General features: G+C 44.6%; 1 protein-coding gene and 1 non-coding gene across 2 annotated transcripts in view; one reads left to right on the top strand and one right to left on the bottom strand.

Moving 5' to 3' along the window:
• SIPA1L2 (signal induced proliferation associated 1 like 2) overlaps positions 1-22,972 on the bottom strand; it is a 195,434-nt gene that overhangs the window by 103,596 nt on the left and 68,866 nt on the right.
• On the top strand, positions 21,743-21,849 carry LOC116667408. The gene has a single exon (XR_004324291.1). It is a non-coding gene; the product is annotated as a U6 spliceosomal RNA (small nuclear RNA).

The raw sequence follows: 22,972 nt of genomic DNA, 5'->3' as shown, positions 1-22,972 counted from the left end.
CAAAAGACTAGGAATAGACTTACCATATGACCCAGGAATCCCAATCCTGGGCGTATATCCAGAAGGAACCCTACTTCAAAAGGACACCTGCGCCCCAATGTTCACAGCACCACTATTTACAATAGCCAACACATGGAAACAGCCTAAATGTCCATCAATAGATGACTGGGTAAAGAAGATGTGGTATATTTATACAATGGAATACTACTCAGCCATAAAAATCAACAACATAACGCCATTTGCAGCAACATGGATGCTCTTGGAGAATGTCATTCTAAGTGAAGTAAGCCATAAAGAGAAAGAAAAATACCATATGAGATCGCTCATATGTGGAATCTAAAACAAACAAACAAAGCATAAATACAAAACAGAAACAGACTCATAGACATAGAATACAAACTTATGGTTGCCAAGGGGGTGGGAAGGGATAGACTGGGATTTCAAAATGTAGAATAGATAAACAAGATTGCACAGGGAAATATATACAAGATCTTATGGTAGCTCACAGAGAAAAAAATGTGACAATGAATATATATATGTTCATGTATAACTGAAAAATTGTGCTCTACACTAGAATTGGACACAACATTGTAAAATGATTATAAATCAATAAAAAATGTTTAAAAAAAATGAATCGCTAACCTGTTTCTACAGTGTCCTTCCTTTCTTTGAGTTCATTTTTAATACCAAGGACACCCCCCCACAATAGTTTCCAATTATTCTTACATTTCATCAAATTCTGTGGCTCTTGTGCCCCAGGGGGAAAAACTGTCACCAGCACTTCGTGGGTACTTTAAAACTCGATAAATGGACCGGTGTGACCTCCCGGGTGGTGGGATTGCCTTGAGTGGGGCAGGACTAGAAGGGGCATTCAAGAACGTCAGAGCCCAAAGGACGGATCTGTTCTCATTCTCAGTCTCGGTCAAGATTTCCAAAGGAAAGCACCAAAACAGAGAAAATGTGGTATTTAAGCATAAGTGTCTTTCGATAGAATGTTCTCAAAGTTTTCTAGGAGACATCAGTGAGTCTTCGAGACCAATATTGTAAGTTGCAGTTCAGCCACTCAGCAGGATTGCAGGTGGAGGAAATGGATGGAAAAACCACAAAATGCACAAATTATGAGCCTCATTTAAAGGAAAAAATGGTTAAAATTTTATGATAGATTTATAATAAAAGGATAACTACCGTAAATACATTTATTTTTTATACTCACATTCCATCACCTCTAATACTGATGTGTATAACTGAGCAGGGAATAAACAGAAAGGCAAACCCTCGCACCCCTGCCCTCCCTGCAGCCAGGAAGATGACAGAGTGGAGGTGAGCTCAGGCACCAGGTACTGTCACCTGAAATGCACTTCCTGTAAAATCACTAAGTTCAGGCACAATCAGCCTGGTGTTAAACGAGCTTATGGCTAAACAGCTATAAAACAATCCATTAACTCAAACTTTTTATCACGGTAAACCACGGATGTCATGGATCTGGGACAATTTGACAAAATGGGCTATAATTAAGTGATAATGTAAGTAATAATGGTCATAAATGGCTATAACAGCTCCACAATATTCATGCTTTGCTAAGTTTTTGGTAGCTCCGGATGGGAAAATTAGTTCTTAGACATTTATCTTGAATTAAACATTGAGATGGTACCAAAGATAAATATTTGGGGGCATGACAACACAAAAACCCCGCAAAATGTGTCTCCCTGATATTTTATGACATAGGGGTTACCTAGGATTTGGGAAGGAAAATAATTTTTTTTGGGGGGTGGGATATTCACGTTGGATATTCAGACAGTTTTTTGAAGCACTGCACGCTGCTATTTGGAAAAACAAATACGTGATACCCCCCAAAAGCTGGTGTCCTTGGTGTGCTTAAGGATTTTTCATCATCAGAGTGAAGCAGAGGACCCAGTAAAAAGTGCCTGAAGGACTCAGTCTCCACTGGAGCCCCACAGCATGACCTGACGTTATGATGAATTATAAAGGGGCCAAATCCGAAGTCTGCTGGGGGGGCTGCCATGTGGCTGTCTAAGGGAAGCGCTCTGCTCCCTATCAGCGTAGGGACCTGGTCTACCGTGTCCACTGCCCGCTCCCGCAGCCCCGAGAGCCGGGCTTGGCACTCAGGTGGCACTCATCACCAGCCTGCATCCCCCAATCTGAACTGGTTGCAAAGCAAACTACCCCAACGTACTGAGTCAACACGTCACCATGACACCCGCATGACACGCCGTGATTCCTGATTCTCCCTTTGCGGTTTCCTTGCTGGCTCCTCCTCTCGTCTTCCTTCAGGGTCGATGCTCCTCGGGGCTTATTCTAAGCTGCCTTCTCTTCTAATTCCGCACATTTTCTTGTGCAATGCTAGCAGATGCATGTGTCATCTCTATGCCGATGACGCTGAAATCCATCCCTAGCCCAAAGAAGGCTCCGATGCGCCATGTATCCCCTTGCCCTCCCCTCTGCACCTGCTCCTCCTCCCGCCCACCTGCTGCGCAAGTCCAGCACCTGGGGCTCATCCTGCCTTCCCCGCAGAGGCCACGTGCAATCCGAGACCGGCCGGCTCCACCTTCTACGCATTCTCAAATCCACGCAGACCTCACTATCTCAACAGCCACCACCACAGTTAGAACCGCTGTCTCATTTTCCCTAGATTACCTGAGAACCCTTCACTAGTCCCCCACTTCACTCAGAACGGAGCCGGACTGCTTTACGGTGGCACAGGTCACTCATGGCTTGGGCCATGAGTAGCTACTCAGCACCCCCTCCCCGCCCTGCTGCCGGAACCCCACACACCACGCTGCCCTTCGTTGGCCATGGCCGGGGCCCTGCACAGGCTGCTTCCCTGTTCAAAGATGCTCCAGGACCCCTTCCCCCACCCTGCTAACGGATGTTGTTAGTCAGACCTCAGCTCACAGACTGGGTTCTCCAGAAGCCTTGCCAAACTCACCGTTGGTTCTAAGTCACCTTAACGTGGGCTCCCCTGACATCCTGTACTATTTTTCCCAGCAGACATTACAGCACACGACAGCACACCAGCCTGTTTACACGCCGCTAACCTCCTCTCGACTGGTAAGGCGTAGGCACGTCTTTGCACACAGGTACTCAGCAAGTATCCAGGCTCCACCATACATGAGCTGAGACTACAGCAAAGTTACTTGCCCTCTCTGAGCCTCAGTTTCCTGTCTTTAAAATGGGAATAATCATAGCTATTTCAAAGAATTATTCTCAAGATTCAATGAGATCTAGGTGCAAAGGCTGGTATCCACGTTTCCTAGATCCAAAGTTCAAAAGATAATAGCTGGAAAAACCGGTTTATATGTTAATGAATATTTATCGATAAACTTGACTATTTATTGATAACGGACTTCAAACTGAGCAATTAAAATGGGTACAGCACATAACTAACCCCCAGGAGCACAGTCAGTCATGTTTGCAAAGATCTAACGTGGTAACTGCACGTTGATTGATGTGCAAAGAGTAAGAGGAACACAAAGCAGTAACTGCCTTGCAATAGCTAAGCTGATTCTCCAAGAGGCGAACGGAAGCTGTCAGAAGGTGAGGGAGAGGCCCCAGACAATCTGCAGGCAGGCACTCCTCTCTTCCCAACTACAACTTCTATTCCGAATTACTTTAGGGACTGCCCTGTATTATGCTGAGATGATTCTGGCGTCCTTGACTTTTGGGGTGTGGATGAAAAGCAGGAACCCGCCTGTGGTAGTGAGCCACTTCAGCTAGCCCTCCATCCACCCGTGTGCCCGTCAAAGGGAGAATAAACAAAGAGCCATTTTGCTAAACAGAATATTTTGATCCTGGAATTTTTTTCAAGGAGACAGAACAACACCTTGTGGGTACTGACTGTTTCCCACTAAATCTTTTAAATCGGAAAGAGATAAAAAGAGGTAAGCCCTGCACCTCCTTCCCTCAGGAGGTTATTAGTTACGGCATTTTCTTCAGCCATGTGGTCCCTGAATTACGGGTGACCCAGTAGGAAATCAGATACTCCAATTAATAATTTAAGCTGAGGCATTTGTGTCTTAGGAAAACACAGCAAGAGAGGAAAAGAATTTCTATTTAGTGCCAACTGATTTAGACCGCACCTCTGTGGTTTTCATTTAACATTCGTAGAAAATACTCTGTTCTCTTCTTTAAATGAAGGTTTAGTGACACTGGGTGACCAACAAGGGAACCTGAGTGCTTTATAATAAAAACCTGGGAGGCTGGAGCCTTAAAAAATACTCTGAAGGACCCATCCTGTTTATCTCAAAGAGAAGCAGTCCTCACGGTGGGGAGGGGACGGCTCAGTGGTAGAGCACGTGCTTAGCATGTGCGAGGTCCTGGGTTCAGTCCCTAGTCCCTCCATTTAAAAAAAAAAATTTTTTTTAAAGGAGAAGCAACCTTCACTTTCTTCTCATGTGTGGTATTTTCCAGTGAATCCACAGTAAAAGCTCTTGCAGAGCGAAAAGTGTGTCTCACCTTGCTGAACAAAACGAAAAGCAATCAATACTCCTGGAAACTGAACTAGATGTACAAAGTGACTATCTTCAATGCGCTCTTTGTTAAAACCAACAAGTAGACCAGAAAGCCATCAAATCCGAAGATGCTTCCTTTCAACTGAGCATAAAGAGCATGAAAAGAAAACCCCGTCAATCTATACAATAGTCTGGCATTGGGTTTTTTAAAAAACAGTCATTTTAGCAGCAAACACACAACAAACTCCCTTCGCTAATCACAAGGTCTCAAAGCCGTCTTCACAATGTTCTCATGTTTATCTGAATTATAGGACACTGAGTTCTGCTGAACAGCTTTATGAAGTTGATTATCTGATACAAAAACCCTTTTGTGACTCCAGTAAATAAACGTATTCAGTTCTATTAGGCGCTGCACTGGATGCTGTGGGAGGCAGGGGGAGCATTAAAGATGAATGACAGAGCTTCCTAATCTTCAAGAAACTTGGCTGGTTAAGACAGGCACAAGCAAAACAAGCAACAGGAGAAATGAAGCTAAAAGAATCGGACATCACTTCTGCCTCTAGTTCATTATAAGAGTCATCCACGTGCGGGCGTGCACACACACACCCTCTCCGTGCTGGTCAGGGTCCGGGAGGGGTACCCTCAGGAGCTGCAGACTCTGAACAGCAATAAAGTCAATTGTGCAAATCATCTGACTCGTACATCTGTATCTGAAAAATCTAAGAAATGAGAGGTGTGGGAGACAGCTCATACAGGAAGATACTCACTCCAGAAGGACAAGAATGAAAAATCTGCAAGAGGCTTAACAGCCAGTGGCCAGAGGTAACTATGATACATGCGGTAAATACGGTACAATGAAGTATTACACGGCACCCAAGTTTCTGAAGAATGTATGGTATTGGGGATTGGCAATATTATATCATGTGAAAGGAGGCAAATATAAAACGTTACGTTAAAAATCTGGGGGGAGGGGATAGCTCAGTGGTAGAGCACACGCTTAGCATGCACGAAGTCATGGGTTCAATCCTCAGCACCTCTGCTACAAATAAATACCTAATTGCCCCCCAAATTTTTTTAAAAAATTAAAAATAAACAAACATACACAAATGCAAAATATGCGTAGTGTCCCCATGTGGTTGGCAAGGAAGCAGATGGAAACCCCAGGCTGCCTGCTGACAAACGCAGAGGGAGGGTCAGGGAGGCGACCCACCTACTGGGGACTGTCCCCGACAGAACACAACCCAGCTTCCCAGAAGGCCAGGCCACAATAAACCAGTGACCTCCTGGGCGAGGGAAAACGTTGCAAACACCTGTCGTAGCTACCACGGTGTCCAGTCCGAACTCCCCCATCCCTCTCTGGCAATGAACGTGTCCTAAGAGAAAACAGGAACCGTGGGGCACAGACACTGAGGTCAGTTACACCAAGAAGGAACACGGAAGGGCTCCGCACTGTCTGGTTTTACCCAGAAGTGTCCCAGGTACGCTGGCTCGCTGTCGGAAGGCTCACTCCATACCCTAGAAAACAGAGTCCTGTGAATTCAAAATCCGGAATGATGCCAGAATGAACCCTTCAGGAAGTTTCTCCCACAATGCACTTCCCTGATCCGGCACCTGCTCCCGGGGCTCCGTGTTCATTTCACCCATCAGGGCCCACATTCCAGCCCACGGAGGGGGCGCTCTCCCTCAGCGGGATTTATTTGGAATTTTGAAAGCATGAACTGAATGCTGTGTATAAACCACCTTCGATTACAGATGCATGCTAATTAACTGAGGCTGATTATTTATTCAGTAAAGTTCCTAACACCAGAGATCTTTACCTGAAGGAAAAAAGTAAGAGAATAATTACCTAGTGCGATACATAGTATTTCATTAAAATAACAAACCCTATTTCCTTATCACAATTATGGTCGTGGGAAATCACTACTTCCTTTGAATTTCTAGGTTAATGAACAAGAGAGAGACGCAGAAATTACAGCTCTGAGCCTGTTTTGAGGCATAAACAGAGCATCAGTGAAAGAAAACTGATCTCACGTCAGCAAGTAAGCAAACCATGTGTATCACCACAGGCTCCCTAAAATCCATGGGTAGCCCCAGAGAGTTTGTTTGACTAATCAACGTCCTTTATCATAAAAACGTTAGTCCTGGTACATTCCATGCATTTAGGGATTTACCATTGCCAAAACCCTTTTCTATTCCTTTGATCCTAGGAAGACCTCTGAAGAGACAAGACCGAGACCGCTCTCCCATTTAACAGAAAAGGAGAAAAATCTTAGGGCAGGTAAGTCAGTAACGGGCTACAATCAAACAACTGTCAATCAAGACGATCAGAGCTGGAATCCAGATGGCTTCATTTTTTTTTGCGGCAGCTGGGAAGCTGTCATACTAGATACATACGATTACTTTAAAAGTTCAATCTTTTTTTAAAGATAGACGTCTTTGCATAGTTTTAATCATGTAGTATGTACAGTTTAACGTCCCGTTTTTCACTTAATAGTCCATATTTTCCATGTTGGTACCTGGCCTGAAAAAATGTTTTTAATGATACAAATTCCATGGAGGGGTGTCATATAACTCACTGTTGTCCTATTATGAAAACTTAGTGTGTTCCCAATTTTTCACTGTTATCTGGAGAATACTTTCATGTGTAAGTTTTTCTTAATATATCTAAAATTCTCATGACAATAAATTCCCAGAAGCGAATTTGTTAGATCAAAGACTTGTAAAAATAAAAGCTTCTTTTTGGAAAAGAATTCAAATGTATGTAAAAAGTGTGAGTAATAAAATAAACTCCCAGTTTCAACAATCCTCAAGAAAATTTACTTATTTCTCAAATTTACTCATGGCCTTTAAAACTTAAGAATAAAAACTAAACACAATTACTGATTTTGTCCAAAAGACGCCAACCTAAGACAAACTGACTAACTTAAAGTAAAATATAGGTACCAGTCTCCACTGAGCCCGGGCCTCTGAGGCCCAAGGTACCAATCTCCACTGAGCCCGGGCCTCTGAGGCCCAAGGAGAGGAACAGGGCTCGGGGAAGCAGAAGGTGAGCACACACACAGGGAGGAAGGAGGGACCGTGAGAGAGGATGCTCTATCTAGGGCCTGCCCTGCATCCGGAGGGGTCGCCGTCGGCAGTGAGCAGCATCTCTGACTGGGAGGGAGCTTGGGCATCCCGGTGGGGCACGTATCTCCCTCTGGGCTCTCTCCACTGCTCCTCCTCCTTCACGGGGTGCGCAGCTCTCCCCTTCGCCCATCCCAGCACCAGACGGATGGTACATCTGGACGTGGGCCAGAGGAAGGCAGAAGGTCCTCCAGCCCAGCGTTTCCAGAGAGGCCTGTGCACGGGCCCAGCTAGTAAGCAAATGGGTCCAGGTGGCTCCTGCCAGTTTCCCGAATATTCCAAGGGAATCTCAAGTGTTTGTTTGGAAGGGCAGATCCGACGTAATCCAGCCACAATCCCACCCAATAAGAACATCAGAACTCCCACGAGGCCACTGACAGCAGCATCTTTGCTGGTCCTTTTGGTTTTGCCTCAAAGAAACATCATTTCCTCCTTTACACCCAAGACCAGCGTCTGGTGTTCTCGGTATTACTCACCCACTCGGATTCACAATCACAACCTTAGATCTTAAGGGAGATGGAAAATCTCTTCTGACGCTCTCACTTTGTAAACCCAGAAGTTAACTGATTTGCCTAAGGTCACCCGACCTGTTAGGAGCAAAATGGATTTCCTACAGGGGTCCCCGAATATCCATTGTTCGTCACTGTTCCTTTTCCTTTTTTATCTGAGTGGGATATTAATGGAAATGATCAGTTTTGGTTCACGCATCTCACTACAGCTGAGACCCACCGTATAACCACCCCCTGGGCCCTCCCACCTCTATGCTTTCTTGTATAAAGTCTTCCTCCTTCCATCAGAAGTGAGAAAATCTAGAACACGCGCACAGCTACCACCTATGACTCGTTCCCCCTCCGACTCACTCTGGGTTACCCTGAAACTTGACCTTGAAAGTACTCTCTGTTCCTTCCTTACACCGTGGTCCACATCGTAATTATTCATTCATGGGATAAACACCTACTAAGTGCCTACTAAGTGCCACGCTGGGCACAGAAGGACGGAGGACAGGGCTTTCGGCTCCACGGAGACCCACGAAAGCGTCCAGATAAAGCAACCTGCTGAGCAAAAGGCTCAGGAGCAGGAAGAATGGCCCGGTGAGGATTTCTTGCTTTTGCTCCTGGTTCATAGGGTCTAAAGTCATGTTCAGAGTTGGGCACCCCTCCTCCTCACTCCAGCCACCAGGATTAAAAACCCAAACATCTATAAACCTGGAGAGTAGCAGGTAAGAAATCACAATTCCCTTCTCTCTTTCCTCAGTGACAAGGAGCAAAGAGCTGCCAACTTCACCTGTTTTCTCATGGGGAAAAAAAAAGGTGTTGCCAACTCTGGCCACCGTAAGGCAAGGGTAAGCCCTAAGAGGTACCTTTACATCTTGCGTGTGTCCTAAGCCTCTTGTCATCACCACCAGGCTGGGTGACGTGGGAGAGAAGTGCCGGGTCCCAGACTTCCGGACGAGTGTCACTAGGATCAAAGCAGAACTGCTCTGACCCGTTTGTCACTGAAGGTGAACCAGCCGGTTTCTCCCGTGTTCTGTCCTGTTTGACCAGAACGCTCATCACCTCTCATCATTCATTCTACTTCCATTCACACTTCCTTTCGTATTTCAGCCACAGATTTTCTTCCTTTCAACGCAGGCCTGAGTCCCTCCAGAAAGAGGCTGTATAACTAAGAAGGTGTCTTAAAACCTCAGAACCAATTTCTGAGCAAAAAAAAGGTAAATATTCCTTCTCCCTAAGAACAAGCTGGGGGTGGTTTTGACCAGGGGTTTCCAATTTCCAAAACTACCTAAGAGATCTTCATACCCGGATTGCTGAGCCCGGAGATTCTGGCTCAGAGGGCCTGGGGTGAGCCCTGGAATCTGCAGCTTTAAAAGGTGGTTTCCATGCACAACTGGGATCAGAAGTTGCTGGTTTAAACACAATTTTAAAAGATGAAAAAGAAAGCTAAAGGCGTAATTCTAAAAATCCTCTTATGTCCCCGTTCTCAAAACTAAAATATCTCACTCAGATGTAACAGCTGAATTCCTGGCGATTTATTTACTCACAGTGTTCTTTTAGTTAGTTTTAGGGAAAATAAAGGAAATCTGAAATTGAGAAAGTTCTAGAAACCATTTATATGAGTCCAAAGCATGAGAAGTTTCTACTCTGGTGACCACAGTCCAGGTTTGCTCTGCTGACAAGACAGACTCTAATCACAACACTGACTGAGCACTTGGTAAGTACCGGGCACTTTCTAGGCACCTGTGACGTATTACCTCCAATAATCCTACCTGGTAGGAATTACTACCATCCCCAATTTAAAGTCAAACTTTTTGAGCCCCTCAGTATGGCATTTAAGGTCCTTCCCCAAGTTAGCTCCATTTGACCAAGACCACCTTTAAACTCTCCCTGACATCTCCCCCAAACGCCAGCCCCTTCCCGCCTCTGTAACTTTCTTCTCGGAGCTCCTGCCCCAGAACGTCTTTCCTGTTCCATGATGTGTTATTCAGAACTCAGACGTGGACACTGGACCTAAGTTCAAAGCCTGGCTTGGTCACTTACTCACAGTGCTCCCCCTGGGTAAACTTCCAAACCCCCGGATCTCGGGTGCATCACCTGTAAGAGAGGTTTCACTGTGTATGTTCGACGGAGACCTGAGTGCCTGCTCCGTTCCGGGCACCGCTCTAGGACACAGGAACAAATGGACCAGAACAGGCCCTGCTTTCTCAGAACTTCTAGTCTGGCAGAAGAAGTCACATAACAACGAGGAACATATAAACATAACCTGTCAAGGGGGAGCAGCATCAGGGGACAGGAAGAGAAGGCTGGGATGTCTGGGTGGGGTTTTGTGATAACAGAACGGGCAGGCGGCTGCGGGAAAGGGCCGGAGGGAAGGATGAGGGCTTGGACCACACAGGCAGCCAGGAGGAGGGCAGGGAGAGGGCTCCTACCTATGGGGGAAAACGAAACCTGAGTTGGGAGCAAGCCTGGAATATTCTGAGAAGAGTGAGGATCCTGGGAAATGGGGTGGAAAGGTAGCAAGCAGGGCCAGATCATGGCGGGCTTTTGTTCCAGAAGGTTCTGAGCAGAGGAGTGAAGACAACCCTGTTGCTGCAGTGAGAACAGTGGGCAAAGGTGGGAAGAGGGATGAGGGTCTGGCCACTGCAGTAACCCAGGCAGGAGGGGGTGCAGGAGCTGGAACTGGCTGGTGAGATGTGACACACTCTGGAAGGGAGACTGGATTCACACGGGGAGGCGGGGCTGGCAGCATCAGGTGATGAAGGTGCTGAGGAGGATGAGGGAACAAAAGTCAAGGATGACTCTGGGATTCGGGGCTGAATTAACAGGAAGGATGAAGCCGACCCTCACGAAGAGCAGGGGGTCTCAGGGCCACAAGCAGTCATGTGTGCAAAGTGCTTCTTAGCCCGTGCCTGAAACACAGTACGAACCTGACACGTACTGAGAGCTGTTTTTGTGGCTGTCACCATTGTTCCAGGACGAACCTCGGCTCCCCGAGTGCATGCTGCTCCCTCCCTACCGTAACTCAGTTACACGCTCCATCCACGGGGGCACGTGATCGGCTTTGCACTTCCGTGCCGTTTTCATGGGGGTGAGGGGGATGAAAATTCAGCTTCCAAAATGGTTCGCACACTTCGCAGGGGTAATAAAGCACATTCCGTAACATGTGTTAAGATGAACAGCAATGTCTGGGGAACCGGCATGCATATTCTGAAAAAAGGATTCCGAAGCTTAGCTGCTCTCCCATCCAATCTGAACCACCACCCAGACTCCATGTCCGTGTAAGAAACTTAGAGGCAGAGCAGGGCCAGAGCTTCCTGTTTTCATCGTCGGGGCGGGGGATGCTAGAGAGGACTTTGGAAGTAAGGTCCCTGGAGTAGAAAGCAGAAGGTGAGACTGGGTCCAGGCAAACCCTGCCTTCAGGGGCAGGGCTCTCTCTGCTGATAGCTGTGTCCAGGGATGGCCTGTCGGATTCTGAATACAAGATTCTGGAACTGGAAGAATGGATGGGTCAGGGCTTCACAAAGGCCTGTATGTGGAGCAGGGCCAGGCTAGTTTCTGGAAAATTGGCTGAAGCTAGTTTGTTAAAAAAACTAATTCCTGAACCACTCGCCTAGGGATTCTGACTCATGAGATTGGGTGTGGGGCCCCCAGACAGTTTTTCACAAGTTCCTCAGGTGTTTCTCGTGTTGATTCATCTTGGAGAATCATGGAGCAGGAAAGTGCTTTGCAAAATATAAAACATTACACAAGCTCATGGTGTAACGCAACCATTCATTCCGAGGCACCGTTAGCGGCTGCTCCTTAAAGACACCCCCAGTTCCCTTCCCTGTGGGGACTGTGTTCACCCAAGCCCACTCTTCTCCAGAGGCTGTACCCCGGCTGGTCCAGGCACATGGATCAAAGATGGGGGCAGGGAAAGGATCTCTACAGAATGCTGGAGTCAGTCTGAGACCATTAACCGAGAAAAGATGAAAACAGGTTTTAAGTCAGAGTAGGCGTCCTGGGGTCAAGGTTCAGGCTCAAATATGACAGAGAACAGGCAAAGTAATGGTTAGAACACAGAGGACAAAGCTGGCCCACAGACAGATGTCCAAGGCAGGCAAGAAAGCACAAAGGGAAGAAAAAGATGTCACACTCTGCTAGACCCAGTATGTGATATTCACACAACTTCCACTTAAAGAAGAGGAAGCATATTGTGTGTGTGTGTGTGTGTGTGTGTGTGTGTGTGTATACATATACATATAATGGAATACTACCCTGCCATAAAAAATAATGCCATTTGCAGCAACATGGATGGAACCGGAGATCGTCATACTAAGTGAAGTAAGCCAGACAAAGACAAGTATCATATATATCACTTACATGTGGAATCTAAAAAAAAAGACACAAATGAACTTACTTACAGAACAGAAATAAGACTCCCAGACATAGAAAACAAACTATGGTTGCTAGAGGGGAGATGGGGTGGGGAGAGATAAAATGGGAGTTTGAGATTAGCAGATAAACACTACTATATATAAAATAGATAAACAGCAAGGTCCTACTGTATAGCACAGGGAACTATATTCAACAGCTTGTAATAACCTATAAGGAAAAAGAATATGAAAACGAATATACGTATGTTCATGTATGACTGAAGCACTGTGCTGTACACAGAAATTGACACAACACTGTAAACTGACTATACTTCAATAAAAATATATACACACAAAAGAGAAAAAGAATATGAAAATATATATATATAAAACTGAAACACTATGCTGTACACCAGAAATTAACACAACATTGTAAACCGACTATACTTCAATTAAAAAAAAAAAAAGAGGAAACAGTAACTTAGAGACATCTAAGTCGAACAATGTGTTAAGTGGCAGAGCAAGAATCTAACCAGGTCTGTCTGGTTACACCCAAATCTGTGCTCCTGCTAACAGAGAATATATATTTAAAGGTATCAGACTCAGATAAATGGAAAAAACTGCCATGTTCATGGATTGGAAAACTTAACATTGCTGGAGTGTCAATTCCACCTGGAGTGATCTATGGATACCCCAATGATGTGCTTTGTGAAAACAGAAAAGTCCTAAAAATTCATATGGAATCTCATGGGACCTTGAATAGCCAAAAGAATTTTTAAAAAGAAGAAAGGTAGAGGTTTCTCATAGGATACGGTTTCAAAACTCACCACAAAGCTACAGTAGTCAAAACAGTGTGGTTCTGGTATAAAGACAAACACGTGGACCCACAGACTGGAATACAGAGCCCAGAAATAAACACTCATATATGGGGTCAAATGATCTTCGACAAGGAATGCTATCCGAGAGGTAAAGGACAGTCGTCTTCTTCTTCTTTTTTTTTTTTTTAACATTTTGTATTGAGTTATAGTCATTTTACAATGTTGTGTTACAATTTTTCAGTTATACATGAACATACATATATTCATTGCCACCTTCTTTTTCACTGTGAGCTACCACAAGATCCTGTATATATTTCCCTGTGCTATACAGTATAACCTTGTTTATCTATTCTGCATATGCCTGTCAGCAACTACAAATTTTGAAGTCCCAGTCTGTCCCTTCCCAACCACCGCCCCCTTGGCAACCACAATTCTATGTCTATGAGTAAGGACAGTCTTCTTGACAAATGGTGCTGAGACAACTGGACATCCATATAAAAGAAATGAAGTTAGACCCTGATCATACACCATATACAAAAATTAACTCTCAATGGATCAAAGCCTTAAATGTATAAGCTAAAATTATAAAATTCACCGAATTTTATAAGAAAACAGAGGGCAGAAACTTTACAACCCTGGATTTAGCCGTTCCTTGGATAAGACATTGAAAGCAGAGGCAACAGAAGCAAAACCAGATTAGCAGGACTTCATCGAAATCAAAAACTTCTGTGGGAGGTGGGGAGGGTGCAGCTCCGTCGTAGTGCAGGCTCAGCATGCACGAGGTGCTGGGTTCAGTCCCCAGTCCCTCCAATCAATCAATCAATCAATCAACCCAAAAAACCAAACAAGAAAAGATTAAAAAAAAAAAGGAAACGTGTGCATCCAAGGACCCTATCAACAGAGTGATGGGCAAAGGCAACCCACAGAATGGGAGAAGCTTTCTGCACATCATACACCTGATGAGGGGGAATGCCAACAGCCCGTGCCCTTCCCGCTGACCGCAGATGCCTGCACTAGGCTGGGCCATCACCACCACAGGGCGCTCCTGCTGGTCCGGCAGGCAGGGTCCTGTGGTGTGGATCTTTGAGGAGGCAGCCTCTCTGTTCCAGCATTTATATCCAAGCACTCAACGCATCCTCCCATGACATGCTCCCGGACACAGATTCCAGGTTCTCATGACTTCAAGTACTTCCCCCTTCTATTTGAACAGTCTATGAACATAAATTAGCTGCACAGAGTATCTGCTGAGCTTTGACAAATGGAATAAATCAGCTGTAACTGGTAGCTTTATACTCGCAACCTAGAACGGCAATTTAAGCTCATAAATGTAATACGGTGTGACAGGACAGAATTACTTCCATGGTCAACATCAGGTTTTGATCCTGCACCACTGGGTAAGACACAGTTCCCCATCGCCAGACTCGAAACTCTTAAGTTTTGGGTCCACGCGCCCAAAGAAAGATAAAAGAGAATTTAATAAATGGCAGAAACTTCAAGGAGCTAGGTTCCAAGTCTGCCAAAGACAGTACACTCACTGCCTGGGAAATACCCACAACATATTTTTTTTAAAGCTGTCATAATTTAAAGTCTCTCTAAACATCTCCTGTTTAATCTAATTTTCCTTCCTGAATGTTTGGCTTCAGTTCAAATTGAATCAACATTTCCATTATAAATCTCAATTTTCACATTTCCCTGGATTGCCTGTAACACATCTTTGGTCTGAAATATGACACAAACAGAGGCCTGGATTTTAATGTCCTTCACTGGCAAAAAGGTTTTACTACAAAACCAAAAATTACAGTTTTCTGCAAGCCAAATGTCCAAAAGTCTAAGCGAAATGAAAAATAAAATCCTGTAACATTTTCTGCAGTTACAAATTTCCTCCTTGGTTCTTTACAAAAAACAAAAACTTCTGCTAGGTATTTTATTAATAGTAATTGCCACCCATGTGACCATACCACACTTAACTTTGCCTCTTTTTTTTTTAATTGAAATATAATAGTTTACAATGTTGTGTTAATTTCTGGTGTACAGCATAGTGATTCAGTTATACATATATATGTATAACTGTATGTGTGTGTGTGTGTATATATATATATATATATATATATATACACTTTTCATATTCTTCTTCATTATAGGCTATTACAAGGTATTGAATATAGTTTCTGCGCTACACAGGACCTTGTTTATCTGTTTTTATATATAGGAGTCAGTATCTGCAAATCCCAAACTCCCAATTTCTCTCTCCACTCCCACTTTACCCCCTGGTAGCCACAGTTAACTTTGCCTCTTAAATGTAGACAGGCACCATGAACTGTGGCCAGAGGCTGTTAAACACCGGTCATTACATTCACATCAAATACACCCCCAGCAGTAAGGACTTCTGTACCACATCGTCATGGCAATTCTTTTAGGGAGTTGCTTTGTAGTGTGTGCATTATAAATGCAGAAAAGCAACAACAGCTAAAACTCTGCAAGTCATTTTTATCAGGGCTACTGATTTTATACATATTATGTCCAAAAAACCAGGAAGACAGACTCTGCATGGAAGAGATTTAATGTTCAGTCACAAGTATAAAGGCTGGAGTGTCCAATAGAATTAATACAACTTTGTATTTCTTATAAATTTGTTACAAATACAACTTTTTATTTCTTAATTCTGTCCAAAATAGGATTTGTTCCAAGAAATAGGGCATTCTAAAATTACAAATTGCTTGGTACCACCCACTTAACATACAATGAAAAGGAATTCATCTATATGTATGACTGAAACATTATGTTGTGCACCAGAAATTGACACAACATTGTAAACTGACTATGTGTCAACTAAGAAAAATTTTTTTAAAAACCATTAAACCAATAATATAACAGTGAAACACTTGAGTTGCTTACAAAGAACAAAGGTAGCAATTCATCCTTCTGTACTGTTCCCAAATTAAATATATACTGACATTCACAGATCTGAAACCTGAAGTTTCAACGGATACATTACAAAGTAGGAAATTCATTTCCCTAACTTGAAAATTCCCCAGACTTTACTTTTGTGCCCAGCACCCTTGTTTGACAGGAGACTTGGTGTCACGATGGCTGTGCAGTCAGACAAGAGGCTGGAATCACAGCTCCACACTCACGGACTGTGCGACTTAATGCAAGTAAGCTGCGTTCCTGAGTCTGCTCTCTCAAGTGTAAGATGGAGAAGATGACAGGACCTGCCTCGCAGGACCACTGGGAGCGCTAACACGGTCACGAAGGCAGGGTTCAGAACAGTGCTCCCCCTCGGCACCGCGTCCAGCAGTTCATGCTGTCTCCTCCTGACCTTTATACCCGCCTAGCACGCGAGGAGCATCACTCCCTCTGATGCAGACACCTTAAGCTTACCCGTTGCTTGTGCATTCCAGTCATCTGGAATGACAAAAACACTCTGGGTGCAACCCTTTTTGTAGTAAATATTACAGTTACCTGTGATGGTCTCCCAGGAAAGTTCTATAGCCCTGCCAGTGCCTGAATGCTGGGTTCAACTCTCATTAACACTTGTGGACTATAAACCAAAAAAAAAAAAATCTCAGTAACTTCAAGGGCAGAGGTGCAAAGCTCTAAATACCCCCATTCTCACGCTGGCGGGACACTGGTCAGGCAGGCGGGACTCAGCTCAGGGTGTGAGCAGCAGACTCCACGTGTCTCCACGTGTGAGGCTGGAGAGGAAGGGGCCCGGAGGAAACGCAGGGTGTTTCCAACACAGCTAGACTAGGGTGGCCCGGGACCCTACAGACAAGAACATCCTTCTCAACTAAGACAGAGGGCGGTCACTGACGTCGGTAAGGGGTCATACCTCCAGAAGGACTCAGTCAGAGAACGCCTGCTGTCATGGCGATTTCTGGTTCTTTCACAGCATCATTTTATAGGAGCATAGACTCCCTTTTCCAGAAAACCCACAATTACCTTCCATTAAATGGTTCTCAAATAACAGGACCTCAAGCTACTGAAGAGCCACTGTAGAGAAGTTTAAGAGCTTTCATTCTGCTGACTTCTCGGTGTAATCTTGTAACCCCTTACATTCTATGTTTCGTTACCGCACACACCCCCAGAAGGCATGTACACACATACATATGTAACTGAGAAGACAGGAAGAAACTATTTCCAGGCCTCTGTGGCCATAAGAAGGGATACAGATGTACAGATGCTGTGAACTCAGACTTTCCCTGACCAGTACTGGTTCCCCGAGAAAGCAACCAGCACTGGGCAGGCAGTATGGCTCACCAGTAATGAGGAAAACAAAATCTGACCTTGGCATCTAAACCTGCAAGGGTATATAAAAGGGTGTTCTTTTTCCTATTTTTGCCACCTACTCAGACCTACTGATGGGTATTCCAAGGGTACCAGTTTTGTCTACCTGATTTTCAATGCATCCTAAAACCACCTGACGGTGGATGCACGGACAAGTCGCACAGTCCTGTTTATGCACCCAGAATGAGCCGCCTCTCCTCCCGGTCTCCCCGGTGGGGCAAACAGGAAGCCCACTCACCCGCATCCTCAGTTTGCAGCCCAGCCCTCCACCCTTATGTTAAGTAAGGACATCACTGAACATCACTGTAAGTAAAGCAGCAGAAGCCCTCGGGCTAGGGTCCCATCCTTGAAACTTTTCTTAGGTTCTGGGTGACCAGCTGACTCCTTAGGCAAGGCCCTGAGGGTTCAAGAAAAGGAGCCTGAGAGAGGATAGAGCTCAGCAGTAGAGTGCACGCTTAGCATGCATGAGGTCCTGGGTTCAAAGCCCAGAACCGCCATTTAAAAAAAAAAAAAGGAAGAAAAAAAAGCAGCCCTTCCCAGTCCTTCCAGGGGTGAGGACGCTCAGGTTCAGGGTCCAGTCAAAGGTCAGACAAGAACATCTAAAATCATTCACGTTTAACTTCCTCATTTTATGTGTGAGTTAAAAAGACCAACAGAAATGAAGTGGTTTCCTTAATCTCACGGAGCCGGAAAAGCCCTGTTCCAAAGACCAGTGAAGACCTAAGAAGAGACTTCCCCTTTTGCATCTCCTTGGAAGAAGCTTCTCAGTCAGCTCTGCGCTCCCTCAGAGGGAATCCGGGCCCACGTGGATGTGCCCTTGAACCACACACAGCCTTAGAAAGTCTGTGCACAGCACCGCGGCACTCAGCTCCGAGCTGGCCAGCAAGCAGAGCGATCTCGTTCTGTGTGCCAGAGAGTAGGTGAAAGGACCGAAGCGGGCAGCTCTTCCCAAGCTCTGCACGCCCTGCCCACAGCCTTCTGGAAGCAGAGCCTGGCAGGTTCAGATCAGAAGCTGCACCGTGGGGCCGAGTCTGTCCACCGGGAGCCTGAGGATGGCGCTGGTGCATCAGAAGGCCCCAGTGACCTGGCAACCCAGATCTGGCTTGATTCTAACATTTTCTGTTATTAATTCCTACTTCTGTGCAAATGGAAGGTGCCCACAGGCCCGGGAGCCCCGTGATGTACCTGGATGCCTGCACGCGCTCCTCGGGTGCACGCCATCAAAGGGGGAAGACACGCCAAGCCCCAGCTCAAGGCCGGCGCTGGGCAGTCCGCAGTGTCCGCCTCTTTCCTCTTCGTAAGTTACAAGGTCAAATTAGCAGCACCAAACGTGAGGCAGAGGGCAATAAATCGGCACCTTCACACTGGGGTCCAAGTTCCCTGGACCCTTTCTGCACACCCTCAGTTGCCCAACTAAATCACTGCCTTGTCTGCTTTACTCCCCAAGGACAGAAACCCACAGGCAGAGGGCACCAAAGTGAGTTAAGAAGCTTGGGGACAAAGGCCCGCCAGGGTGTCTCGGGCAACGCACACGAGTGTTTCCACGAAAACAGCTCTGGAGTCCACCAGATACACAACACGAAAATGCCTCTGAAAATAAAGAAGATGTAAAACTCTTAACAGTGTCCCGCATTCTAAGGTCCAAGTGCCCACGAGATTTTCTTTAATCAATGAAATCAAATCTTGACTTTTTTTCCTCCTCCTAAAACTTCAAGTTTATTGATACTGAGCCAGTCGGAAATTATTTCCTTGCGGTTATCTGCATCTGCGAGTTCAGACAGTAAGTTAACACAGCATCGTAACTCTAACACGATGGAAGCGTTCAGCTGGATTTAGACTTGATCCCCCATCAACTTTATCTGCTCTTTTGATGTTATTACTGATATTGATGGGGTTCAGGGCAGGCCCCTCCCAAAATAGGCCACTTTAGCAGACTGATTATTTTGAATTCAAGTTACTTGAGAAACAGCCAGTGCAAGGACACTGACCCTCCTTTGTGGCCCTGAAAGCAGGAAACAAAGCTCCCGCGGGAAGGTGTCCTCCCTTCCCCGGAAGGATGGAGGGCGTCCTTATCACTGGAGAGTGGGAATCCGGGGCAGAGGAAGCGGTATCAACTTTGTTACTTCATTAATCTGCCACTCCAAGCCCAAACCCTTTTGTTTTGTCAAATCTTCCACAATCAATCACTGATTTGTTTCAGAAGGTATGTAAACAGCTTGCTTCGGTCACTCTTTGGCCCCATACCTATGGGACCTCCGTACGGATGAAACGAACTGTTTTGTTTCTCTCCTGTTAATCTTATGTCGATTTGATTATGAGACCAACCAACAGAACCTAGAAGGATAGAGGGAAATTCTTCCTCCCCGACAGTATTCCAACCAAAAGAAAGAGACTGTGAGAGAAAATCACATTAACACTAGCAGAAACCCAGTTTTCAGTACTCCCTCACAAACAAGCCGTCTCCAGAAGCATCTTCTATATAAGCAGAGCACATCTGCGCAACCTGGAGGCAAGGACAACCTTGACCCTATGGATAAATAAAGAGCAGAGAGGGGCAGGGAGAGGGTGTGAAATCTTGAGCTGAGCCTTAAAGTGCTCTCTCTTTCTCCGTATATTGTTTAAAAAAAATACCACCCAAACCCGTAACAGAAGACACAAAACACTGTCATTCCTTTTTTTTTTTCAACCACACTGCACTTGATAGATACCCTTTGAACATTTAGCATTTGCGTTAGGATGTAATATGACACACAGGAAGAGCACTAAATCGCTACCACCTACTTATATACTCTTGGGACAGTCTCTCTGGACTACTTAGTAATCTCTCTACTGCCTGAAAAAGGCAAATTTCATTTCATAGTTAGTCTGCAACAAAACCATTTCAAAGATACCCAACATAAATAGAGATATTGCAGTTACCTAATTCAATCTCCTGCCTACAGGCAGGTGTATCTCTACCATGCTTGAAAATGTGGGCACTTCATCCATCAGGAATGATTCATTTGTAGTAGGTCTAATCATCTGATGATTCATTGTAAGCCAAGTGCACCTTTAAAGAAGCTGTCTTATACACGGTGCATAATCACTTTGTCATAAACTTCTAAAATGCAGCCACCTCTGATCTTCAACACAGAACCAGAATAACCTTCTTGAAGAACATGCCTGATCACGTCCAGTCCATCAGGACCTTCCAGAACCTTCAGTTTCCCTCTGCCACAGATTAAAGGCAAAGTTCTTACCCCAGCCATCAGGCCCCTCTAACCTGACCCCACCTACCTCATTCCTCACTGTCCCAGGAGCTAGAGCCCAGGTGACAGGAACTCAGGACAAAGCCCACAGAGGGATGGGGAAAAATACAGGTACGTCAGGTCTGCTGTGGGCTAGACCCTGCCCAGGTATCTGCATTTACATGATCTCACTGAATTCTCCCAACAATCGAATGCAGTAATTGCTTGTACAAATGAAGAAACAAAGACTTTAGCCAGATGGGGGAGAAAAAAAAACCTAGCTGAGATCACGTGACTAGGAAACGCTCAAGCCAGTGTCAGCAGTCTGGGGACACCCACTGCATGACCCCAAGAGGAACTGCCCCTTTCTTAACCTCAAAAGTAATCCTCCAAGTGGAAACAACCTAAATGTCCAGCGACAGATGGCTGTATAAAGAAGATGTGATGTATATATATACAGTGGAATACTTACTACTTGGCTATAAAAAAGAATAAAATGATGCCATTTGCAGCAACATGGATGGACCTAGAGATTATCATACTAAGTGAAGTAAGCCAGAAAAAGAAAGAAAAATACCATATATTACTCGTATGTGGAATCTAAAAAAAAAAAAGAAGACACTAATAAACTCATCTACAAAACAGAAACAGACTCGCAGACATAATAAACAATCTTATGGTTACTGGGGGGAAAGGGGTGGAAAGGGATAAATTTTGGAGTTTGAGATTTGCAAATGTGAACCACTATATATAAAAATAGATAAACAAATTTCTTCTGTATACCACAGGGAACTATATTCAATGTCTTATAATAACCTTTAATGAAAAAGAATATGAAAATGAATATGTGTATATATATGTATGACTGGGACATTGTGCTGTGCACCAGAAATTGACACATTGTAACTGACGGTACCTCAATTAAAAAAAAAATTCTTTCTTCAAGAAGAAAAAAAGCAGTCCTCCGTGCTGGTTTGGACAGCGCATATACTAAAACTGGAACAATACAGAGAAGATTAGCACGGCCCCCGCGGAAGGACAACACACAAATTCATGAATTGTTTCAAACTTTTTTCTTTACTATCTAGCACAGGAAACTATATATTCAATAGCTTGTAATAGCTTATAGTGAAAAAGGCTACAAAAAAAGAATATATATATATATATATGTATAACTGAATCACTATGCTGTACACCAGAAACGAACACGACATTGTAATCGACTATCCTTCAATAATTTTTTTTTTTAAAAAAGTACTCCTCCCTAAGGGTAGGCAAACAGCCTGGGGCTGAGTGTGGAACAGGCTTGTCTGTACACAGTGGCCACTGCACAAGACAAAAACCAGGCTTTGCCACCTACCAAATTCCCTCAGCAACAGCAACACAGCTAAGTTTTGTAAGAATCTTCAAGAAGCAATTTTAAGAAAATTTTATAAACGTGTGCTCCTCCAGGAGGCCTACTCTACACTTGCAGCATCCCTGCGCCGTACCTCTGTCCGGCACCAGCTGACCGCCACCATCTTCCAGAACGTTGGGCTCTGCTTTAGGCTGCTGGGAGGTCAGACTGGAGAGACCAGAGCAAAGCCATAACAGCCTTCCTCTACTGTCACCTGAGGCCTATCTAATTAGGAAGAGGGAAATGTATCACATACAAACATAACTTGAGTGATGTACTGAAAGGTATGTTTTGTCATGATGTGGGGAGGGTATAGCTGAAATGGTAAAGTGCATACTTGGCATGCATGAGGTCCTGGGTTCAATCCCCAGCACCTCCTCTATAAATAAAGTAAACCTAATTAACTCCTTCTCCCAAAAAAGAAATGTTTTGTCATGATAGAAAAGGATCAACACTTCAGAAGATTGAAATTCCCAACCTTGCTGTTAATATTTTCATAACAAATGTTTTATATATGGACAAACACGCAGAGGTAGGCAGAAAACACATGCATGCATTTATGTAACCCCCCTATCACAAACTGTCCTTCTTTCTGATGTAAAAATTTAGAGTTTTATTCTCTTAGACATGGAAGATGCATTGACCTGGGACACCTTAGAATACGGGGAATGTTTTACAGGATTTCATGGTTGTAAAGACTTTCTAGACTATGAAAAGGAAAATATATATATATATATATATATATCTTGCTATGCTGTACATCAGAAATTAACACAGCATTATACACTGACTATACTTCA

The sequence above is a fragment of the Camelus ferus genome, chromosome 11 (genome assembly GCF_009834535.1).
Source record: "Camelus ferus isolate YT-003-E chromosome 11, BCGSAC_Cfer_1.0, whole genome shotgun sequence".
NCBI lineage: Eukaryota > Metazoa > Chordata > Mammalia > Artiodactyla > Camelidae > Camelus > Camelus ferus.
The sequence above is the reverse complement of the archived record's forward strand: the minus strand, read 5'-3'. Positions and strand labels throughout refer to the sequence as shown.